The sequence below is a fragment of the Scyliorhinus torazame genome, chromosome 2, assembly GCF_047496885.1.
Source record: "Scyliorhinus torazame isolate Kashiwa2021f chromosome 2, sScyTor2.1, whole genome shotgun sequence".
NCBI lineage: Eukaryota > Metazoa > Chordata > Chondrichthyes > Carcharhiniformes > Scyliorhinidae > Scyliorhinus > Scyliorhinus torazame.
In genome coordinates this window covers 64,941,398-64,959,911 of record NC_092708.1, presented here as the reverse complement: position 1 = coordinate 64,959,911, position 18,514 = coordinate 64,941,398, and the positions used below count along the sequence as shown (strand labels likewise).

General features: G+C 44.8%; 1 protein-coding gene across 9 annotated transcripts in view; it reads left to right on the top strand.

The window, feature by feature from the left end:
- The window catches only part of LOC140388150 (speckle-type POZ protein-like A), a 392,296-nt gene that overhangs the window by 68,738 nt on the left and 305,044 nt on the right, over nucleotides 1-18,514 (top strand). The window contains exon 3 of one of the 9 annotated variants that reach the window (XM_072471901.1): nucleotides 2,240-2,300. The exons of the other annotated variants lie outside the window; for them this stretch is intronic. The gene's annotated coding sequence lies outside the window, so the exon portion shown is untranslated. The remainder of the gene's footprint in view (nucleotides 1-2,239; nucleotides 2,301-18,514) is intronic. 9 annotated transcript variants of the gene reach the window in all.

The following is an 18,514-nucleotide window of genomic DNA, read 5'->3' as shown; positions in this document are numbered from 1 at the left end:
TCTGTTCAGTGCCTAGCTCCCGAGTCCCCACCCCATTTCAATCCCTAGTTCTTCTTCCCATTTTTCCTGTGTCTCGTTCAATGGGGATCATGTCCTTTCTAGTAGTCATCCATTCAGGTCCCCGGAGTTCTCCCCCTCCCCTCCTAGATTGCCCGCATCTAGTAGTTCCTCTAACATTGTGTGTCTCGGGTCCGCAGGTATGATGTCGTCTCCTTGCAGAGGAAGTTCCTTACCTGTAGGTGTCCCAGTTCCATCCCGTTGAGTAGTTGTAGTTTTCCTGTCAGTTTCGCTAAAGTCACTAGCCTGTCCTCCATATAGGAGTCCCTAACCGTCAGCGTGCCCCCGTTTTGTCTCCACCTCTTAAAAGTGGCATCCAATATGGCTGGCCTGAACCTGTGGTTGCCGTAGATGGAGACCACAGTGGACATTTTCAACAGGCCAAAGTGCTGTCTCATTTGATTCCAGGGTCAGAGTGTGGCTACCACCACTGGGCTTGTTGTGCGCTTGGCTGGTGGGGAGGGTGTGCCCCCGTGGTGAGGCCCCGGAGGGTTGTCCCTGCACAGGAGCTCTTCTCCATCCTCACCCATTTCATTTCTGGTTCTTTCACCCATTCCCTCACTCTTTCTGCTGTGGTTGCCCATTGGTAGTATTGTAAGTTTGGGAGAGCCAGGCCCTCCATGTTTCTTTTTCTTTGTAGGAACTTTTTGGGGATTCCCCCCTTCACAAATGTCATAATTTTGTTGACTGAGTTAAAGAAGGCCTTGGGGATGTAGATCGGTGTAGATCTGAAGAGAAACCTGAGCAGCTTGTTCATCATGATCGTCTGCACCCTTCCTGCCAGGGAGAGCGGGGGTGTGTCCCATCTCTTTAGGTCCTTTTTGTCTTCCTCCGCAAGACTGGCTAGTTTCCACTTGTGGATCCATGTCCAGTCGTGGGCAATCTGGATTCCCAGATCGTGGAATTTGCATTGGGCTTGCTTGAATGACGATCCCCCCAGAGCTGGGGGGCTCTGGGAAACTTTCCGGGTTCACAGGGAAGACTTCACTCTTGCTCAGGTTGAGCTTGTAGCCCAAGAAGGCTCCAAACCCCCTCAGGGGCTTCATGTTCCCTTCCATGCTGCTTTGTGGGTCCAAGATGTAGAGGAGCAGGTCATCCACATAGTGAGTCTCTGTGCTCTCTGTCTCCTCTTTGGATTCCCTTCCAGTTTTTTGCTGCTCTGAGGGCGATCGCCAACGGCTTGATTGCCAGGGCATTAGGAGCTGGAACAGCGGGCATCGCTGCAATGTGCTTCTGTGCAGCTGTAAGTATTCTGAGATGGAGGTGTTGGTCTGTATGCTCGTCATGGGGGTGTTGTACAGTACTTTCACCCATGACACAAAAATAGGTGGGACAGTAAGTTGCCATGAGGAAATAAAAATATTACAAATAGATACAGATGGGTTAGGAGAGTGGGCCAAAATGGGGCAAATGGAATTTAATGTGGATAAGTCATGCGTTTTGGTCGAAAAAATGGAAAGGCAACTTATTATCTAAATGGGGAGAGACATCGAGGTGGTCCGATGCAGAGGGACCTGGGTTTCCTTGTGCATATATCACAGAAAATGAGCATGCAGGTGCAGCAGATAATAAGGAAAGCAAATGGACTGTTGCCATTTATAGCAAAAGGAATTGAGTATAAATGTAAGGAAGTGTTGTTGCAACTATACGAGGCATTGGTAAGATCGCACCTGGAGAATTGTGCACAGTTTTGGTCCCCTTTATTTGAGGAAAGGTACAGTGGTATTGGAGGCAGTTCAGAGGAGGTTCACTAGATTGATTCCAGTGATGAGGGGTTTGTCGTATGAGGAAAGATAGAACAGTTTAAACCTATACACTCAAGAATGATGGGAGATGGGGCAGCACGGTGGCGCAGTGGATAGCACTGCTGCCTCACGGCACCGAGGTCCCAGATTCAATCCCGGTCTGGGTCACTGTCCATGTGGAGTTTGCACATTCTCCCTGTGTTTGCGTGGGTTTCGCCCCCACGACCCAAAGATGTGCAGGCTAGGGCGATTGGCCATGCTAAATTGACCCTTAATTGGAAAAAATGAATCTAAATTTTTTTTTTTTTAAATGAGGGGAGATCAAATCATGGTATACAAGATGCTGGATAAAAGCAAATTACTGTGAATGCTAAAGTTTCGCGTCCAGATGACCCTTTGACAGGACTCAAAACGTTAGCTCCTTTCTCTCCCTACAGATGCTGCCAGACCTGCTGAGATTTTCCAGCATTTTCTCTTTGGTTTCCAAGATGCTAAAAGGTATGGATAATGGAGACGTGGACCAGGTGCTTGTGCGGCATTCTAAAATGAGAGATCATAATCTTAAAATAAAAGGTAGCAAATTTAAACAGATTTAAGGAGAAACTACTTCTCTCAAAGGGTTGTGAATCTGTGGAGTTTGCTATCCCAGAGTGCGGTGGATGCAAGAACAGTGAGTAAATTTAAGGAGGAGTTAGACAGATTTTTAATTGGTAATGGGTTGAAGGATTATGGAGAATGGGCAGGTCAGTGGGGTTGAGGCCAGGATGGGATCAGCCATGATCACATTGAGGGTGTTAGGCTCGGGAGGCTAAATTGCCTACTCCTGCTCCTAGATCATGTGTTCTAGAGAGGAGATGCTCTGGCTGATTTCGCAATCCAGCTCTTGCTCTGTAGCATTGTAGGTAATAGATGAGGAACATATCAGCCATGATAGAATGGTGGAGCAGACTTGATGGGTCGAATGGCCTAATTGTACTCCTATATCTTCTGAACTTATGAGGTGAACCCTGTCCCCAGCCCAAACTGCTCTGGTATCTCAATGAGGTACTTCACCCATGCGGTGAGCTCTACTCCAAGCTCAACTGTTCCAGTATCACTATGGGGTAGTTCCACTCTAAGGCCTTTTCTGCGTCCAGGGAGATGATCAGCTCTGGTGTTCTCTCCCCGGATGGGGTCACTATCACGTTTAGCAGTCGCTGTTAGTTGTCTACCCTTAACAAAGCCCGTCTGGTCTTCTGCGACCACCTCTGGTACGCAGTTCTCTAGTGGCCTGGCCAGGATTGTGCGAGTATTTCCAAATCCACATTCAGCAGCGAAATGCGTCTAGGATTTGCATTCAGTCGGATCTTTGCCTTTCTTGGGTATCAGCGATATAGTGGCTTGTGTCAGCGCTGAAGGCAAGGTGCACCTCACTCGCGGATCTGCGAACATCTCCCACAAGTGCGGAGCCAGTGCTGACGCAAATTTTCTGTAAATGTCCACCGGGAACCCACCTGGTCCCGGCACCTTCCCTGCCTGCATGGAGTTGATGCTGTCCATGACTTCTCCCAGTTCTCGTGGTTCTTCCAGCCCCCTCCTCCTATCATCCCCCACAACTGTCTACTAAGGAACTGTTTCATCCTTGAGCTCCCTTTGGGGGGAGAGTTCAGAGGTGTACAGCAATCGGTATAAGGTCGCTAACGCGTAGTTGACCTTTTTTGGCTCGGCTACCAATCCGCCTTTGCTATCCCTCACCTATGCTATTTCCCTTGTGGCTGCCTGCTTTCTCAGTGGTGAACCAACAAGCAGCTGGCTTTGTCTCTGTGTTCATCGAAGGTCCCCTGTGTCTGATCCCCTGGTGGAGTTGGTGCACTGCCTTCCTGGTGGATAGCAGATTAAAATCCATTTGTAGCTTTTTTCTCTCCGCCAGAAGTTCTACGGTTGGGGCCTCAAGTGTATCGTCTGTCGACCTCCAAATTGGACATCCATGTTGATCCGGTCATGAGAGGGACCACAGAAGATGACGTCTCTTGCAGCTCGGGCATACCCTAATAATGAGGAGTCTACTGCCAATAACTTGGCTTGTCTAACATCCATTCCCATTAGATTTGACTGGGACTGTGGTAAACTAGTCCTCTTCATACTTCGTGACCTGCCTATAGCTTTTGACATGTTAATCATTCTACTGTGGCAATGTGCTGGTAGGACTGTCACCGTTTGGTTCCATTCTTTCCAACCCAGTTGGAGCCAGAGAATCACCAGCAATGCATTTCTGCAGAATTACCTCTGGTGTCCCTCGATCTTTGGGCCTCCTATTTCTCATTTATTGACCTTGCATGATGACATTCAAATATCGGGTGGCATGGTAGCACAGTGGTTCGCACTGTTGCTTCACAGCGCCAGGGTCCCAGGTTCGATTCCTGGCTTGGGTCACTGTCTGTGCGGAGTCTGCACGTTCTCCCCGTGTCTGCGTGGGTTTCTGCTGGGTGCTCCGGTTTCCTCCCACAAGTCCCAAAAGATGTGCTGTTAGGTGATTTGGACATTCTGAATTCTCCCTCCATGTACCCGAACAGGTGACAGAGTGTGGCAACTAGGGGATTTTCTAAGTACCTTCATTGCAGTATTAATGTAAGCCTAATTGTGACAATAAAGATTATTATTATTTAAAAACACAATGTCAGGCCCCCACCTGTACTTTATTCACACTATCCCCCTCGATCCCTCAACTGCCCATAATTTGTAACACAATTTCCAAACCTTCATCCTGGCAACTGTTTAGATTGAACCAGATCTTTCGCAATATTAAGGTAATTTTTGACCCTTAAGGTGAACTTAACCCAATTACCACTCCATTACTAAACCTGCCTACTTCCATCTCCATAATGTTGCCTGTTGTCACCCTGTCTCTATTCACCTGCAACCATGGCTTTATTCCCTTTCAACTTGACTATTCCAATGCTCACCGAGGGGGTTTTCCATTTTCCACCATCCATATACTTTAACTCATTCAAATCTCTGCTGCCTGTATCACTGATTCACAGAAAAATGAGTGCAGAAAAGGCCCTTTGGCCCATCGTGTCTGCCCGGCGCATGAAAGCCACCTAATCCCTTGCACCACATCATGTGTCCTTTGGACTCTGTTTGCTAACCTACATTGGCTGCTGGTCAGGCAACACCTTGACTTAAAAATTCTTGTCCTTATTTTCAAATTTCTCCTTGGTGGTTGTCCCGCTCCTGTCTTTGTTCCCTCCACCAGCTCTACAACCACCCAAGATCTCTGCTTTACTTTAAGTTTGACCTCTTGCACAAACCCTATTTTTGTTGCACTACCATTTTGTATGCCCAGGCCCAATTGCCCTACTTAAAACAAACGTTTGGTCATCTGTCCTGGTATCTCCTTGTGCAGTTTGGTATAAAATTTTGTTCAAAAAAACTGTGACGCACTTGAGATGTTTTACTAGACTACTACGCATGAAGTAAGTGTTGCTGCTTAGATATGTATAACATGAACCTTGAGAACGGATTGACATTTGGCTGCATTTCTGTTGAGACTCTTGATGGATGCACAGCAAAGTTTTTCCAGCATTTTCTGTTTTTGTTTCAGATTCCAGCACCTGCAGCATTTTGCTAATATTTTATTGCTTTGAGTCCAGAAAAACCTAAAGTCTAAGAAGTGAAAACACAATGGGTGAAATCTTCTGGCTCTTCACGCCAGCGGGAGCGCCTCTGCTGCAGGTTTCCCTGTGGCGTGGGGGTGATACAATGGTAAATCCTATTGACAGCGGCAGGTCCAGAAGATCCTGCCACTGGTGAACCGCCTCCCACTGCTGAGAAAGACGCAGGGGGCAGGCTCCAGAATCTAGCCCCAATGTGTTAACCCAGTGGCTACCCAATTCAGATATATTAATCTCACTGTTTCTACAAATGCTGTATAATTTATTCAAACTATTGTTTTACAGTAAGGTGCTACGATTTGAATTCATGTGGTAGATTATATTCCGGAGAAAATGTTGCTTGAGCATAGGCAGGACTTCTGATTCAGTATTAAGCAATTAAACGTGTCTCCCCAAATTCAGAGTGCCTTTGTGAGTATGTCGATCTCTCGGTCATCCTGAGCCGCTTTCTTGGCTATTTTCAGTACTAGTTCACTGTTGCTTTCCACTGTGCTGTTTGTTTAGTTGCCGATAATGTGACCATTGCAACAGGTAGTACTGGGCTACAGTGATGGTAGTTGACCTCGTGCCTGACATGACCTTTTTGTGGATTTGGAGGGAAATGGAAAGGGACTGCTGGACTGAAAAAATAACATTGATGAAGTGCTGTGGAGAGTGAATGAAGAAATTTGTTGAACATCGTTAGGAAAAGGCAGTGAGTAAAATGTAGGGCACAGAGTGAACGGATGTGGAAGAGATGTTATGGAGGAAGATTTCAAGAAAAAAGTGGAAGGGAAACAATTTCAATGTTCAATGGCTTGAAAATTGAAGGAGCAAACAAACATGCCAGCAAGAAGCAAGAGTAGGCCATTTGGTCCCTTGATCTGCTCCGTCATAAAGTAAGATCATGGCTGATCCGATAGGAACTTCAAATCTGCATCCCACTTACCCCCGATAATCTTTTACTCCTTGATTGCCAAGAATGTATCCACCTCTGCCTTAAAAATATTCAAAGACAGGCTGACGATGGGAAAGGCAGTGGAGCAGCTATGGAGGGCAAGGGGGGCTGCAATATGAATAGGGAGAGAAGGCGAGCCATATGCTGGCCCCCCAGCTGTGGAGGCAGGCCACATCAAGCAAAAAGGACAGGGAAGGGGTAGGTAGTGTCTGAGCCGGGGAAGATTAATGAAGCATTTGGGGAGTATTATGAGAAGCTGTACAGGGCTGAGCTGGGTGATAAGGAAGGAGATATGGGACGATTTTTGGTTGAGCTGGAGTTCCCAAGGTTGAATGAAGAGAGGAGGCAGGTGCCTTTGTTGCGAGCTGGCTCAGCCAGTGCAGCTTAAGTGCTGCTCGACTTTGTTCGTGGTGGCCTGGTAAGTGCTGTGCCGGCGAATCAGCATGCGAGTCTTCATTTGCAGCGAGAAGCCTGTGAGGCCTCGATAAGAGGACAAATTAACCTTACTGGGCCGAACAAGAGGAAGCCCGCGGCAGTTCCCGCTCGCTACCACACTGAGAAATCTTTCCGGAGAATCGCGCCCACATTCTTTATGTTTTTGTGATGCTTTTTAATTTACTTTCTCCAGTGCTCCCACAGCAGTGCTACTTTGTAAATGCACCTTTGTATCAGAGTGAACTTGCTTCTTAAAATTTTAGGGGTAGAGTTTTCACTTTGGATGCAATTGGCCATTTGTTATTGCCAAATTTTGGAAGTTGAGTTTTTGTTCTCCAGTTTCCTTTTAAACTAATTTGCGTATGGCTGACTATAAAACCTGCCACTAACCAGCAATTGGGAAGAACATAATTTAAAAAAACTTTGCTTTACAAAACATTCTTTGATATATTTGACTGGTAACTTGGTGCACTTTTGTTAATGCAGCTGAGAATGGGATATCATTAAAAAAAAAACATTTTTCTGTTCCCATTAAACTGAACACGTGTGCAGTATGCATCAGCTTAAAGTACTGTGCAGACCTCGTTCTGCGATTAAATAACAAATGTGTGTGGCCACAAGGAAAAATTTAAAGGGACCACACACAGAAAAAATGGGCCACCATCATAATTACATTTCAAAGATAACATTGATGTCTAGACCACCATGGAGTAACATGATTTTAAAAGATTGAAATTGACTTTTACAAAAAACTCTACAGAACCATTTGTGGTACAGTTTTCAGTTTCTTATTAAATTGAATTAAATATATTTGAAGCTTTTAAAATGCACTCATTAGTGTTTGACTGAGAAGAACCAACTTATTTACAAGGCCTCCTCGAAGGCCTGCAAACAGGCATAATTAGCAGGAACTTGCTGGAGTGTTTCATTTGATCTGAGCACATGGTCAGTTAGGTGAGCAGGGCAGGTCTGTCATTTTTAACTTGGTGCATGAGTTCACCAGAAACTCTTGAAACTCCTCAACTTTTTGCATTGGTTTCGTTGATTTAGGTTGGAATTTGCTGAAACTCCAGGTCTAGCCATCAAAATTGGCTGGAAAAATAATTTAAAAAATAGAGATTTAAAATTTTCAGAGGTATTGACTGACCAGATTGGGAAGCATCTGTAGTCACTTGAGAATGTTCAGAGAATCGTAGAATTGTTATGCTGCAGAAGGAGACCATTCGGCCCATCGTGTCTGTACCGGTTGTCTGATTGAACATTATTACGTTTTGCCATTCCATGTCTTTTCACCATAACCCTGCGCATTGTTTCTATTCAAATAATCATCTAATGTCTTCAATTGAGGCATTCAAGAGGGCATTAGGTGATGTTAAAACACATTGACCTTGTAGTATGTCATTGTTTCATCTCTGCCAAGTAATTTCTCAATCTCAGAATGCCTGTCCACAGGGAGGAAAATTCTGAGGGAGAATCGACCAAAGCAGTTGAATTCTTTGGCAGAATAGCCTGCATGAAAAGTATTTGGCAAAGAGTAAATAACTCTTGTGGATTCCTTGTGGCTCATCAGGTTCGGATCTCTGATCTGTGTTGCATTAGGGTCAAGTGACAGAGAGACTGGCTCCTTAACCAACCCATGCCAAGTGACCAGCCTCCCACCCAGGTTGCTGTCCAGTGGCTCCAATTGAAAGGGTATGGAAACATCAGGTCAGTACAGAGTTGGTCCTGGATGTGATTGATAATCTGATGACCCATGCATTTCTACGGGACATGAGCAAATATTTGGAACGTCATGTATGAAATTCTATGCCAGCAAGGAATCTACCTTCATGAAAGGAGGGAGATGAAAAGCCAGGATTAAAAATAAATGGGGTTGAGGTCAGAGAAATGTTAAGTTTGTGATACAGTAGTTACTAATAAATTCCCAATCCAGTTTCAAATCATCCCATATAGTTACACTCTCTCAATTCTGTTCTAAATTTATGTTCTCAATTTAAGTCAAGTTTTAAAGAAATCATTAAGTAGTTCTGATGTAAAATCCAACACCTGCTATAAAATAAATATATAAGCACCAGATTATGATCTTATCAAGCCTCATTGCTTTTATGCAGATTCATCAATGATCTTCTCAATACCCCCTCAAAAAAAAAATTGACATTTTGTTTAATTCATAGAAAATAGATGCAGGAGTAGGCCATTCGGTCCTGCACCACCATTCAATTTGATCGTGGCTGATCATGCAAATTCAGTATCCCACACCCGCTTTCTCTCCATACCCCTTGATCCCTTTAGCCGAAAGGGCCAAGTCCAGCACTCTCTTGAATATATCCAATAAACTGACCTCATCAGCTTTCTGTGGTAGAGAATGAGACAAGCTCACAACTCTTTGAGAGAAGAAGTTCTCCCTCATCTCCGTCCTGAATGGCTTTAACCCTTATTCTTAGGCTGTGACCCCTAGTTCTGGAAGTCTCAAACATCGGGAACATTTTTCCCGCATCTAGTCTGTCCAGTCCCAGTTGGTGAACCTTTGCAGGACACCCTCCAATAGCAAGAATGTCCTTCCTCAAACTGGGAGACCCAAACTGCACACAGTACTCATGTGGCTTCAGATATTTGATGTTTACTAATGAAAGTGTTTAAACCATAATAAGATACATTATAACCTAGTTGATTTTGGGTGGCTCATTTTCTCTTGTTGCTTGTGCTTATGAAACTCTTGGAAAAATCATATCTTTCAAACTATATATTTTGTTTAAAATATGGGAGGACACTCTATTCTCTGGACTCTTGAATGCTGACCTGGAGCTTTTTAAAGGAGGGTCACATATTCACCTTTTGGACTGGGAACAAATCTGCCTTTTTTCAAGAAATCAGTATGATGCTTGAGGGGTAGAACTGTTTGTTTTCAACTGCAAGCACTTTGGGGAAAAAACTGGCAAAGGTTAGTGACTTACTGAAAATCGCATAACAGAGGCAGGCTTTAAGTTTTGGACCCTTGGTTTTTGAAATCCGTGTGTTTTGGGGAATAAGCTAAGAAGGAAGGCTGGTCTAACTTGCTCTCCCAGGCTTGCCTGAAATTCCGTATGTAATCAAACTGCTGCCAGTTTCTAATCCTCATCTCTGCATTTGGAAACCCAAAACGTTGAGATGAGAAGAATTGGTGCTGTTTATTTTCTTTTCCACGCCGAAGCTCTATTGGTGAGAACCTCCAGACATCTACTGGGACGTGTGATCCACCTTCACGAGGGAACTTCAGATTGACAGCATTGAAACCCAGTGAACTTCCATCATTTATTTTATGAAGCCTATCCTCCTAAGCCCACCTCTGCAGGGACCCTATCTGTTTTTCATTTGTTTGCGTGTGTGAAAAAAGGGATTAATAGTTATACTTCCTGACCACAATTGTGTCGATAGCAGTTCTTGTAGCTTGTTAAAAATGTTTTGTTTTATAATTGGCGGCATGGTGGCACAGTGGTTGGCATTGCTGCCTCACAGCTCCAGGGATCCCTGGGCCTGGATGACTGTCTGTGTGGACTTCGCACTTTCTCCATGTGTCTGTGTGGGTTTCCTCCTGGTGCTCCAGTTTCCTCCCACAATCCAAAGATGTGCAGGTTAGGTGGATTGACCATGCTAAATTGCGCTTAGTGTCCAAAACGGTTAGGTGGGGGTTACTGGGTTATGGGGATAGAGTGGGGTGCTCTTTCCAGGGGCAGGTGCAGACTCGATGGGCTGAATGGCCTCCTTCTGCACTATAAATTCTGTTCTAGGATAATTAATCAGTCATTCTGAGTTTATTGAAATAGGCTGGTTAAAGTCTCTCTTCCTTGGATCCAACAGCAGTGAAGGTAAATAATTGGCCACCTTGGTGATTTAATTAAACTTTTAAGCTAATAGTGCAACCTAAAGAGTCGTGGGGCTAGGTAACTCCTCCCATCCCAATTATAACACATGCAAGTAGGCAACCTGAATGTTTTCACCAACAGTCCAATACAGGTGTGAATGCTTTTGTGGATTAAATCTAAAATAATTTGTCCTGTGCTGCCTTGTTTAAAATAACAGTTGTAAAAAAAAAAAAAAATTGCTTAAGCCTTTTAGTTTGCCTAGAAGTTGTTGAGTGAATTAAATCTGGTCCCAGTAGAGTGATGCAGGCAGTCTGTAAATACTAATTGGGAGGAAGCATAGAATTGCAACTACCAGTCTCTGCCAGCCCTTCTAATTGGCATTTTTAATTGTTTTAGTCTGAATTTGACTTGTGCGTATATATGTATTTTATATACATATTATTTATTGGAAAAAGTAACAAGGTTTTGTTTCTTTCAGATTATTGTTATCAGATAAAAGGTCATTTAGAAGCAGTGACCATTCTTTTTTTTTCTGCCTTGCGGTTAAAGAGTATAAACTGCAGTAGTAACTGAAGCAGTAAATCTTGGGTCCCAGCCCTACTCCCAATATTGAAGCACATAATTTTTCCTGGGATTCCAATGCAATATTGAGTGTGTGCTTCACTGTTAGAGGAGGTGTTTTTTGTTCGAGACAGTTAAGCTATCACTATTTTGAACTGGTAGCTCATGTTATATTTAGTAAACCTAACTGCTTTGAAAGTAAATTATGATTTTTCAGCAATCTGGATTTTGAAACTCTAATACGTTCTTCTTTTCCTTTTCTTTGTGCTCATTGAGGTGGGGAATGGAACCCTTCTTAACATTTGCCTCTACTAGTATTAGGAACTTCTAGGCAAACTAATGCAGCCAAAGGCATGGCTGAACTTAAATAACACCAGAAAATACTGGGAAAACTCCGCAGGCTTGGCAGCATCTGTAGAGAGAGAAAGTCCGTGTGACTCTTCAGAGCTTGTTGAACTTTGCTTTAATATATCTTAGTCTGAGTAGTTTCTGGGCAGCACTGAAAAGGGTGTAGAGCCGGTTTACCAGGATGTTTTAGAAAGCTTTGCCAAAGAGTCATCCAGACTCAACGCTAGCTGCCTTCTCTCTCCACAGACCATACCTGCTGAGATTGTCCAGTATTTTCTGTTTTTGTTTCAGATTCTAGCATCCATAATAATTTGCTTTTATTTACCAGGATGTTGCCTGGGCTGGAGAGATTGAATTATGAAGAGAGATTGGATATACTGGGGTTATTTTTCTTGGAGCAGAAGGGACTGAGGAGGACAGGATGGAAATGTATAAAATTATGAGTGGCATAGATGGAGTAGACAGGAACAAATGTTTCCCCTTGGAGGACGGACCAATGACCAGGGGCATAGATTTAAGGTAAGGGGCAGGAGGTTTAGAGGGAGAATAGAGGTAAAAACCTTTTTACCCAGAGGGTGGTGGGAGTCTGTAACTCAGTGCCTGAAAGGATGGAGGAGGCAGAGACCCCATAACAGATGCCAAGGCATACAAGGCTACGGGCCAAGTGCTGGAAAATAGGTTTGGAATACTTAGGTGGTTGTTTTTGACTGGCGCAGACACGATGGGCTGAAGAGCATTTCTTGTGCTATAGATCAATATGACTGTATAAAATACACCTTGCTTCATAAATTCCCTCTCCACTGTTCTTACAGCTTCTCTAAGATGACCATTGAGCTGACTGTCGTGTCGCCTTGAGCCTTTGTGAAAGTGCATTGAGGCAATTGCAAAAGTTTTATTTATGGAAAAGGGAGAATAGATTGCCATCATGCAGGTCTGGGAAAGTGGCTACCTGCAGGATGGACAGGCCCAAGGATGTCTGGGGGTTGCTTTGGTGTCTTGGTGGTTTTGTCTGCATCTGGGTCTCCCTGGAGAAGGAGCAGGTGGTCTCCACCATTACATTTGAGGCCTTCTGCCATTGCTTAATGGGCACCACATGGACTGGACTGATTTGTGAACACGAGGAATAATATGATTTAATTTATATATTTCCCATTGTTTTATTCAGTTTTAAGAGAAGGAGGTTTGATTAAAACTTTGGATAAGTGACTGACAAAATGAAACATCTGGGCCGGGGTTCTCCATTCTGGGGACTAAGTCCCCACGCTGGCGGGAGAATCGGCACCAACCACTCTGGCGTTAACAGCCTCCCGAAAGTGCGGAAGTGTGGACGCCAGAGGGGTTGGCGCCGCACCAGCTGGCGCCGAAGGGACTGCGCGTGTTCGCGCATGCGCCGAAGGGCCAGTGTGATCTCTCGCATGCGCGGAGCCGCCGCCGTGGTTCTGCGCATGTGCAGACCGGCTGGCATATTTTGGTGCATACGCAGGGGGGTTCTCTTCTCTGCGCCGGCCATGGCGGGGCCGGCACGGAAGGAAGAAGTGCCCCCAAGGAACAGGCCCGCCCATAGATCGGTGGGCCCCGATCGCGGGCCAGGCCACAGTGGATCCCACCGCGCTCCCCCGAAGACCGCACCCGCCGACTACCAGCCAGGTCCCACCAGTACATGAGTTGAGTGATTCTCGCCGGCGGGACTGGCCAAAAACGGATGGCCACTCGGCCCATCGGGGTTTGGAGAATTGCCGGGGTGGCCGCTGCCAACGGCCCCTGACCGGCGTGACGTGAATCCTGCCCCCGCCCGAAAAACGGCAGCGGAGAATACGGCAGCCGGGGGCGGGATTTGCTCCGCCCCCCCGGGGATTCTCCGACCCGCCGGGGGATCGGAGAATCCCGCCACTGGTATTTCGAGTACTAGCAATTATAACCCTTAATCATTTAAAAAAAAAAAAAAAAATTTAGAGTACCCAATTACTTTTTTCCAATTAAGGAGCAATGTAGCTTGGCCAATCCACCTACCCTGCACACCTTTGGATTGTGGGGGCGGGACCCATGCAAACACGGGGAGAATGTGCAAACTCCACATGGACAGTGACCCAGAGCCAGGAGCGAACCTGGGACCTCGCTGCCGTGAGGCAGCAGTGCTATCCAATGCGCCACCGTGCTGCCCGAAATCATATTTTGAAAATCCTCACCAAATTTTAATTTATGTCTGCAAAACTCTAGTCCGAAGTTACTTTTTAAGGTTACAGTTTCCATTTAGTTAAGGTTAGGTGGATTGGCCATGACAAATTGCCCTTAGTGTTGGGTGGGGTTACTGGGTTATGGGGATAGGGTGGAGGTGTTGACCTTGGGTAGGGTGCTCTTTCCAAGAGTCGGTGCAGACGCGATGGGCCAAATGGCCTCCTGCACTGTAAATTCTATGAAAATCAATCGGCATGATAGCATGTTATTCCATTGATGTCTTGTTGGAGGATGGATTACACAGTGTAATGGGTGAATGATTTTGTCAATTAACCCTCTCCTAGCCCTGCATCACCTTTGGCTATAAATTGTGTTTTCTATAAAGTCATTGTCCGGTTTTATGAATGTCTCACTAATGTACGAGACCTGTCAATTTTCTCACATTATATTGGACTAAAAGTCTTTTCATTGACTTGATGATGAGTTGCTTGAAGAGTTGACCTACAGGCCTGGCAGGTGTTACTATATTTTTGCTGTTCACAGCTGATGTTATGACAACATGATTCCACTTGTACAGTTCGTTTTTGTTCCTCTGGGTCACTGCACTTTGCCAACAGTGGAACGTAGATTTGTGCATAATACTTTTGGACATGTTGGCTTTTAAAATGTTGCATATGCCAATTGGGGAAGTGTGATTCAATGTTTAAAATCTCAGTCTTTCAGCACATTATAATTACTAGGCAATTATCTGTAAATTACTCATAGTCCCGAGGAATTGAACCATGCAAGCAACAAGCTCCTTTTTGCATTGAGTACATTTGGGACCAAAAGACATAGGAGCAGAATTAGGCCACTTGGCCCATCGAGTCTGCTCCCCCATTCAATCATAGCTGATTATTTGTCAAGGATTGCATTCAGTCATATTACAGTTTGGGTAATCGGATGAGGACAACAAGTTCCATTTAAATAGTGCTTTTAACGTAATGAAACATCCCAAGGCACTTCGCAGGTGCTTTTCAAACAAAGTATGACACTGGGCCACATAAGGAGAGATTGGGTCAGATGGCCAAAAACCTGGTCAAAGGGGTCGTGTCTTAAAGAGGGATGTGGAGAGGTGCAGAAATTTGGAAGCGAATTCTGGAGCTTGGGGGTCCAGTCAATTGAAGGCACGGACACCAATGGTGGAACAATTATTTGAAATGCACAAGAGGCCGGTATTAGAGAAACAAACATTTCATGCATTTTGTGAGGTTGGAGAAGATTACAGAGATAGAGGAGGTAAAAACCATGGCAGGATTTGTAAATAAGGATGGGAATTTTAACATCAGACGTTGCTTGAGTGGGAGTCAGAATATGTCAGTAAAAAGCAAATTTTGCTGATGCAAGATATTTGAAATAAAAACAAATTTAGCAAGAAGTATATGTTGAGAAAGGGTTGTGAGTAACGCTTCAGGCCTTGGGATCTGTAAAGATTTAATAGAAGTGGGCATCAGGGCACCTCTGCAGTAAGTTGGTCTTCCTGAGAAAGGTAAACTAACAGGACAAAGGCTGACAAAATGGACAGAATTGCTTGCATCCTCTGGTCTTAAAATAAATAGTTTCAGAGATAGTGAATACATTGGTTGTAATCTTCCAAAATTCCCCAGATTCTGGAAAGGTCCGAGCGGATTGGAAAACCACAGCATAATCTATTCAAAAAAGAAGGGAGATAGAAAGCAGGAAACTTGTTGGATTGGATTTGTGGTACAGTGAAAAGTATTTTGCTGCGGGCAGCTCAAACAGATCATTTAGTACATGAAAAGAAAATAAAGTACATAATAGGGCAACACAAGATACACAATGCAAATGCGTAGACACCGATTGGGCGAAGCATACAGGAGTGTAGTATTAATCAGGGCAGTCCATAAGAGGGTCGTTTAGGAGTCTGGTAACAGCGGGGAAGAAGCTGTTTTTGAATCTGTTCGTGCATGTTCTCAGACTTTTGTATCTCCTGCCCGATGGAAGATGTTGGAAGAGCTGGTTGGGAGAGATCTTTGATTATGTTGCCTGCTTTCCCAAGGCAGCGGGAGGTGCAGATAGAGTTAATGGATGGGAGGCAGGTTTGTGTGATGGACTGGGCTGTGCTCACGACTCTCTGACGTTTCTTGCGGTCTTAGGCTGAGCAGTTGCCATACCAGGCTGTGATGCAGCCAGATAGGATGCTTTCTATGGTGCAGTTGATAAGAAAAAGTGTGGACATTCCAACGTTCCTGAGGAAGTAAAGGCACTGTTGTGCTTTCTTGGTGGTAGCTTCGACATGGGTGGACCAGGACAGATTTTTGGTGCTGTGCACACCTAGGAATTTGAAGCTGTCAACCATCTCCACCTCAGTCCCGTTGATGCAGACAGGGGTGTGTACAATACTTTGCTTCCTGAAGTCAATGACCAGCTCTTTAATTTTGCTGGCATTGAGGGATAGATTGTTGTTGTTGCACCAGTCCACTAGGTTCTCTATCTCCCTCCTGTATTCTGACTGACTCGTTGTTCGAGATCCGACCCACTATGGCCGTGTCGTCAGCAAACTTGTAGATGGAGTTGGAACCAAATTTTGCCATGCAGTCATGTATGCATAGGGATTTTGCCATGCAGTTGTGTGTGTACAGGGAGTATAGTAGGGGGCTAAGTACGCAGACTTGTGGGACCCCGGTATTGAGGACTATCCTGGAGGAGATTGTGTTTATTCTTACTGATTGTGGTCTGGGTCAGAAAGCCGAGGATCCAGTTGCAGAGTGAGGAGCCAAGTGCTGGGTTTTGGAGCTTTGATATGAGTTTGGCTGGGATTATGGTGTTGAAGGCGGAGGTATAGTCAATAAATAGAAGTCTGATATAGGCGTCCTTGTTGTCGAGATGCTCCAGGGTTGAGTGTCGGGCCAGGGAGATGGTGTCTGCTGTGGACCCGTTGTGGCAGTATGCGAATTGTAGTGTATCAGGGTATCTTGGGAGTAAGCAGTTTATGTGCTTCATAACCAACCTCTCGAAGTACTTCATTACAATTAATGTCCGGGCCACCGGACTGTAGTTATTGAGGCACATTGCCTGGTTCTTCTTTGGCAGCGGTATGATGTTGGTCTTCTTGAAGCAGACGGGGACCTTGGAGCTGAGTTGGGGAAGGTTGAAGATGTCCGCGAACCCATCTGCTAGCTGGTCCGCGCAGCTCTGAGTGCACGACCAGGGATCCCATCCGGACTGTCGCCTTCCGAGGGTTCACTTTCAGGAAGGCCGAGCTGACTTTGGAAGCTGTGAAGGTGGGTATGGGTGTGTCCGGGGCTTTTTGGGCACTCAACAGCGGATTGATGGTTTTCTGCTCAAACCGAGCATAAAATCCATTGAGCTCATTGAGGAGGGGTGCACTGAGGAGATCCTGCTCGGCTTTGCTTTGTCGCCCGTTAATGTTGTTTAGGCCTTGCCACAACCACCAAGAGTTTGTAACGCTAGTCTGCGACTCTAGCTTGGTCTGATATTGTCTCTTGGCATCCCAGATGGCTTTGCGGAGGTTGTACCTGGATTTCTTGTATAGGTCAGGGTCGCCTTACTTGAACGCCTCAGACCTGTCATTCAGTAGGGAGTAAATCCCCGATTTAAGCCATGGTTTCTGGTTGGGGAACGTATGTACTGCTTTCTTTGGCACGCAGTCGTCCACACATTTGCTGATGAAGTCTGTGACGGTGGTGGCATACTCATTTAGATTAGTCGCTGAGTTCTTAAATATGGACCAGTCCACTGCCTCCAAGCAGTCATGTAAGAGCTCTTCTGTTTCCTCGGACCAGCACTGCATGACCTTCTTAGCTGGATTCTCCCAATTGTCTTTGGGAAAATGTTGGAATCCATTATCAAGGAAGCAAGAGTAAGCTGTTAGAAAGTCAGAAAACAATCAAACTGAGTCAGCATAAAGGAAAATAGTGTTTTACAAATTTGTAAATATAATGCTGAAAAAAGAGACATGCTGTTGAAGCCTTTAGTGCATTGATCAGGGCTGACGCAAGAATGTCAAATTTCAAACGAGCAACAATTTACAATTTATATTGAGGAAAGAGTGCTGATTGGTTGGCAAGTCGTCTCTGGGTGAAGCATTGCCAAGGAGAACACCAGGGCCCTATTGTCCTCTTGTTTCTGTTTAATTTAAAGAAGGTGCAATGCCTTGACATGTTTGTTTCTTTTGCCAGCAAAGGACAGATCCCTACGTATGAATACATGTAGCTTCTAGCAAAAATAATGAACCACATTGCAAGCCAATTAATAAGCTGGGTGATCGTATAATTCTTTGCAACTCAAATCTCTTATGCGCTTGTGTAAGATGCAGTTCTTTTTTGTTGGAAAATTAAGAAATCTAACTGAACAGCACTTGCATTGAGAAATTTAGGAGAAAACATAAAGTAAAGCACCAAGGGTAACTTTAAAAAGCTTGTCTGTTGATTGTAGGAGGGAGGAAGGATTGAAGGAGGAAAGATTGCAGTCTTGGGTGTTTGGGAAGTATGAATTGAAGTAGGAGATTTTGCAATTCATATTGATCTAGGTGGCATTAAATACATATCTTTCTACTGCCATGTAGCTATTTCACAACATTTAATTGGGTCATGTTAATATCAGGCTACAGCAGATTGCTGTATATAGCTGCTTCATTTTTCTGTTGCTGCCTGCTTTGAATGTTTGTAGAACTTGACTGGTCTTTACAGCTTCTTATTACAAATTAGAATTTAATTAATAATGATTTTGTGGACCTTT